General features: G+C 41.7%; 1 long non-coding RNA gene across 2 annotated transcripts; it reads right to left on the bottom strand.

The window, feature by feature from the left end:
- Positions 1 to 3,921: 3,921 nt before the first annotated feature.
- On the bottom strand, positions 3,922 to 6,170 carry LOC139194588 (uncharacterized). 2 transcript variants are annotated; one of them, XR_011579560.1, is made up of 4 exons: positions 5,700 to 5,768; positions 4,914 to 4,962; positions 4,170 to 4,238; positions 3,922 to 4,028 (listed from the first exon to the last, which is right to left on the bottom strand). It is a non-coding gene; the product is annotated as an uncharacterized lncRNA (long non-coding RNA). The 2 variants fall into 2 exon arrangements; XR_011579561.1 differs by lacking the exon at positions 3,922 to 4,028 and adding an exon at positions 5,870 to 6,170 and having other exon boundaries at positions 4,060 to 4,238.
- Positions 6,171 to 6,462: the final 292 nt, after the last annotated feature.

Raw genomic sequence — 6,462 nt, forward strand, 5'->3', positions numbered from 1 at the left:
GGACGAAAACCCCGAAAAGTCAACTCTAAAGTCAATGTTGACCGGAGGTCAACGGTCAAATTAGGTCTAACGGGTTTTAGGCTTGAAATCCGGATTAGGGTTTAGGTTAAATAGGATTAGGATTTATTGGGTTTTGATTTTAGGGTTCTAAGGTTAAAAGGGTTTAGGGTGAAAATGGGTGGTTTGGATTTCTAAGGTTTTGGGTTAAAATGGTTTAGGGTTAGGAAAGGGGTTTGGGTTTAAGCCCAAACACATACATATACTATAAACATACACACACACACACTACACAAGGCCCTAAGGCCTCCTAACAGAAATCAGGGCTTTAAGCCCTTGGTTGAAAACCGGCCCAAGGCCAACCAAAACTAGGGCCCGAGCCCTTTCGGTTTTAAAAACATATAACTAAAAATAAAAACTGAATGGGTTAGGGTACTGGGCTAAGGCAACACGGGCCTAAGGCCCGAGGGAGAGGGAAAGGCCGGATGGCCTGGGTTTGTCGAAGGAGAAGGCCGGAATTTCGGCCGGAAAACCACCCAACTTTAAATGGCCATAACTTTGTCAATACTCAACGAAATCAAGCAAGACAAAAATGAAAGTTGTAGCCCTTGAAGAGACGAAGAGAATGGTACCTCACACGACGTCTAACTCGCCGTGGTTTGGCTGGAAAATGCCTCGAAAGCCGTCGGACTCGCCGGAAACTGGGTAAGATTCAAATGCGTATAACTTCTTCAATACTCAACGAAATTAAGTGAAACAAAAAGGAAAGTTGTAGTACTCGACGAGACGAAGAGATTGATACCTTACACGCCGGCCAACTCGCTGTGGTTTGGCCGAAATGGCCTCGAAAGGGGCGGTGCTCGCCAGAGCTTACTCCGTGCCGTCGAACTCGCAGGGCAGGGTCCGGGGTTCGTTGCGAGCCTCTCTTCGATGGTGACTCGGTCCTAGTGAGTCCAGGGGAAGAGAGAGATGCGAGAGGTTGAGGGAGAGAGAGACGGGAGAGCTGAGAAGGAGAGAGCTAAGGGAGAGTTACGGGGGAGAGAGACGAAGAAGAAGGAAGAGAGAGATCAGAAAACATAAAAAAAATAAACAAGGTGGGCTCCACGGGCTCACCAATTAAGGCTTTAAAACAATTTTAAAATATAAAAGAAGGTTGGGGTGTTTTAATCTACCACCCTTATAAAAAAATTTCGTCCTCGAAATTTAAAACAACATACTACACCGAAAATACTTGAAAATAGGAAGAAGAATAATATATATATATGTAACGAAGAGATCAAGTAAGAGCGGTTTCACAAAAGGGAAAATGCCACGCCGTCGCGATCGGCTGCAATGATTCCATCTTTCGTGCCTCCAGGCTCAAACTTTTTTTTTTTTTTTCATCAGTGTAAAAATAGAACACATACTTTAATAAAATATAAAGTTGAAAACACAAAATAGCTTAAGGCCAGATAACGTCAAAATAGATATGTACTAACATATAGTTCAAAAACTCGAATCAACTTAAAAATGAAAATAGAAATACTTTTCCAAAAACATTTGTAACGTCAAAACAATTAACTAGAGTAAATGAAGTTAAAATACTTATACTGAAAACCAAAACTGAAAAATGAGAGTGGGTCTCGCCCAAGAATTCGAAATGTCATATATTCCGAGAATAGATGTGCCTTTAGGTCGAGTCCCAAGAAATACAAATTCTGAATCTGCATCAGCTGCTGTAGACGAATCTTCTTGCCCACTTGCTTAACGAACCCACCAAATAAGCTATCGATATCACAGTCCGCAGCCCGCAATATCGACCTCACATTTGTTGTCTCGATAGGCAAGTAGTAATTTCTCAAATGGTGTACAATTTCACATATCGTAGGATCGATCCTCCAAATACAAGTTCGCAAGACTTTTCAGTCAACCAGTGTTTTCCATGAAAAACTATCGTACCAGGTCGTAAAAAGTACCATACACCAAACCGAACAAAACAGAAACTGTCGTCATAAAACTCTATCCAGCACCAAGCATCATATCCTTCTCAGTTCTTCCAAATGTGACCAACTACTTCAGAATTTCACCAGTAAAGAACCCATTTGAAAATTGTACCTTGGGATTCAAGAGAAGTGGCTACCATGTTAGTAGTAGACCCAAAAGCTCAAATCAAGCAAGCAGAAAACGAGAAGTCATCTTCTTCAACACGCAGTATCTCTTACGAACTGTTGTAGTGCTCAATCCACCTCTCCATTTTTACTTAGTTGCAGATTTCAAGTCAAACAAGATCAAAGTTGGTGGAAAGAAGAACGACTCACAAATGGTCATCCTAACAACCAAAGACAACACGCACATTTCGAGAGAAGTGTAAAGATTATCCAATTCTCGCTTCGACCGTCCTGTAGTGCCATCTCAGAATGCACCAAATAGATCTGCTAGAAATGTTTTAACAACCACGTACTCACAATAATAAGGTTCAAAAATGAAGCAGTGGAAATGTGCGTTGAGGCGAACACATATAGTTGGAAAATAACCGATGTGATGCCTATGAATTCTAGTAAGATGGTGATACAATATGCTGACCTTCTGCACCAAAATCTTCACCAGTCTCTTACCAAAATACAGCTTAAACCTCATACCCACATGGAATTTTTTATGGTAAGTCTGGTAAGCTTGTGAAAAGATTATGCTCCCAACATTCATGTCCGAATCAACACGAACTGGGTGCCCACTTTCACCGAAACGATCGATTGTGAATTTCTCACTGGTTAGGCGAGAAACCATGTCGAGAAGGCTAAAAGAATACTCAAGAATTTGAGGATCAAAACAAGTCCATAAAAAGATAGATTACAAGAAATCAGGATTTGAACCAGAAACCACGCCAAGAACAAGCTCATATTGTTCCGGCATGATTCAATTTTACATTGAGAACCAACAAGCGAAGGAAGATAAAGATGCAGAAATAGAGTCATTGTTTCTGATTATTTTGCAAATCATCACAGTATGGTCAACTGGTTCTTAGCCAAAAGGAAATAGGGCTAAGCTCAAGGATAGTTAAGAACTGATAATAAGATTTGACGAGGTCAAAAACATTACGAGATTCACAATACTTTGTGAGAGTTGTTTCAAAGTTCAGAAATTAAACATAGAACCTCTGAATCAGCAGAATGACGAAGAAGAAAGATACAAAGCAACCTGCGTATGCATGCAGTGACACGATTGGCTACCTTAAAGTGATGCTCTTAAGCAAACCAAAGCTCAATGAGTCCAGAGAAGTTTAGAGTAAAGTTCGATCTTCGTACAATGATAAACATGGTAGAGTCTCAAGCCATTACAATGAAAATTACAAGACTAAACATTTAGGCTGCAAACAATAGACTAAGTTCACCTTCGCCAAAAAGTACGCGGACGAGGAACTAGGGTTTGCCACCAGGTACCCAACCCAGGTGAAATTCAAGGAATCTGTTTATCCAAACAAAACTGGATATTCATCATCCAAATCCAACTACAACAACAACAAGAATTGCAACTCAATTTGAAAATTGATGAGAATAACGTCTGCTACTGAGGAGTTTCTCAAGATTTCAATGTAGAGCCGACTCCGCTCGCAATTCCTAGGGAACGCATGTTGCAGAGTGGCATCGCCATTTCAAATCTACAGCTGGTCTTAACCAGAATTCCTCAAATTGAGATTTCTAAAACACGTCGTTGAGTATTGATCCGATGCTGAAAGTCGTCCAACGATTCAAACACGTCACCAATGAGGCACAATCCCGACACGAATTCTTGAATTTCAACAAGAAGGTGACAATTCAATCAGAGAGAGATTCACACAACTGCACCGACTGGCACAAAATCCGGAAGTCGTGACATCCAAATGATGTCAAAACCAGCACTTTAAGAGAATAGAAAAGAACCCTAAGTATGCTCTGAACAAACCACGCTCTGATACCAATCTGACACGTCCCGATCCCGATATCCTCGGGATATCAGGATGGTCACGTGCTGGCCGACACCCGAGGGTGACGAAAGCCATTTATTGAGTGCAATTGCTGAAAATAAAGGATAGATAAAACTTATAAATGTAAAAGAATAAGGAATATGCATTTAAGGAACGTGTTCAGAGCATACAACTAACTAGAACACTAAAAGAATGATATAAAATGGAATGAATAAAAGAATGAGTCACACACCAAGAGGACTCGAAAATGCCGATGCGGAAGTGCCTTGATTGTCGGGATTGTACGCCTCGATCCTAAATCCTGAAGGGGGCGCAAAACAAACATGAGTGGACCAAGTTGATATATATATAATAAAACAGTTATCAATATACTAACCCCCAGGTTTATGAAAACAAATATATAATGATGAACATAGGTTTTCCGAAACCTAGCATGATGTGCAGTATCTCAAATCATAACTCATATATAATAATCACTAGTGAATTGTCCGATAACCTGCAGGCCCCATGCCGGCTCCCCGTCTCTGAGCAGACAGTCAGAGGAAAATACACTTCAGGCCCCATGCCGGCTCCCCGTCCCTGTGCTAAATAGCCAGAGGAAACACACTCCAGGCCCTATGCCAACACCAAACCGTCGCCCGGGACGGACCGGAATCTATCCCTACGTCCCGTAGCGGAAAGGACCACTAGGTAAGTACAAAACCATTGAACATACATATATTGAAAAACAACTTCATAGTATAAAGTCATCCATCATCTACTACTATAAAGAGGTGTTCGAAACATGTTCTAAATATCATATCGTCATCCATCAGATATTCTATAAGAACACGGGTTATAGGAAAAATAGTAATAATTCAAGGTAACCTCAGTAAGCATGTTATCTCAAAACGTTTCATAAAACGTAATCATTAAATCATGCATTTCATGTATGCATTTCTACTATTAAAACATGCTTTTGAAGGGGTCCACTCACAGTACTTAGCCGCCGAAGAGCCACGCAACTAACGTCACCAATATTGCCCCTAAGCACATAAAGGGTCCAATTAATAAAACTATATAATAGCAATTGAATTTGGGAAAACGGACGTTGGAAACGGATTCAGAACGTCGAATTACCCTAAGAAGGGTCCCGGACGAAAACCCGAAAAGTCAACTCTAAAGTCAATGTTGACCGGAGGTCAACGGTCAAATTAGGTCTAACGGGTTTTAGGCTTGAAATCCGGATTAGGGTTTAGGTTAAATAGGATTAGGATTTATTGGGTTTTGATTTTAGGGTTCTAAGGTTAAAAGGGTTTAGGGTGAAAATGGGTGGTTTGGATTTCTAAGGTTTTGGGTTAAAATGGTTTAGGGTTAGGAAAGGGGTTTGGGTTTAAGCCCAAACACATACATATACTATAAACATACACACACACACACTACACAAGGCCCTAAGGCCTCCTAACAGAAATCAGGGCTTTAAGCCCTTGGTTGAAAACCGGCCCAAGGCCAACCAAAACTAGGGCCCGAGCCCTTTGGGTTTTAAAAACATATAACTAAAAATAAAAACTGAATGGGTTAGGGTACTGGGCTAAGGCAACACGGGCCTAAGGCCCGAGGGAGAGGGAAAGGCCGGATGGCCTGGGTTTGTCGAAGGAGAAGGCCGGAATTTCGGCCGGAAAACCACCCAACTTTAAATGGCCATAACTTTGTCAATACTCAACGAAATCAAGCAAGACAAAAATGAAAGTTGTAGCCCTTGAAGAGACTAAGAGAATGGTACCTCACACGACGTCTAACTCGCCGTGGTTTGGCTGGAAAATGCCTCGAAAGCCGTCAGACTCGCCGGAAACTGGGTAAGATTCAAATGAGTATAACTTCTTCAATACTCAACGCAATTAAGTGAAACAAAAAGGAAAGTTGTAGTACTCGATGAGACGAAGAGATTGATACCTTACACGCCGGCCAACTCGCTATGGTTTGGCCGGAAATGGCCTCGAAAGGGGCGGTGCTCGCCGGAGCTTACTCTGTGCCGTCGAACTCGCAGGGCAGGGTCCGGGGTTCGTTGCGAGCCTCTCTTCGATGGTGACTCGGTCCTAGTGAGTCCAGGGGAAGAGAGAGATGCGAGAGGTTGAGGGAGAGAGAGATGGGAGAGCTGAGAAGGAGAGAGCTAAGGGAGAGTTACGGGGGAGAGAGACGAAGAAGAAGGAAGAGAGAGATCAGAAAACATAAAAAAAATAAACAAGGTGGGCCCCACGGGCTCACCAATTAAGGTTTTAAAACAATTTTAAAATATAAAAGAGGGTTGGGGTGTTTCAGGTTCCATACATGATTTTCGTACTGTCTTCGATCTTTTCTTTGAAGATTCGTTGACAAGTCTTTGAATGTTGCTCTTACATTTTTAAATGCAATGGCATAATTTTGTAACAGCACGTACCCCGGTTGATAACGAAGGATGTTGCCTTCATCTATGGTTTGTTTATCTTTGTCTGATTGTATCTGAAGTAAGCATCCATAAAGCTCAGCATTTCGTGAACTGCTGTTGG

The sequence above is a fragment of the Malus domestica genome, chromosome 01, assembly GCF_042453785.1.
Source record: "Malus domestica chromosome 01, GDT2T_hap1".
Taxonomy (NCBI): Eukaryota; Viridiplantae; Streptophyta; class Magnoliopsida; order Rosales; family Rosaceae; genus Malus; species Malus domestica.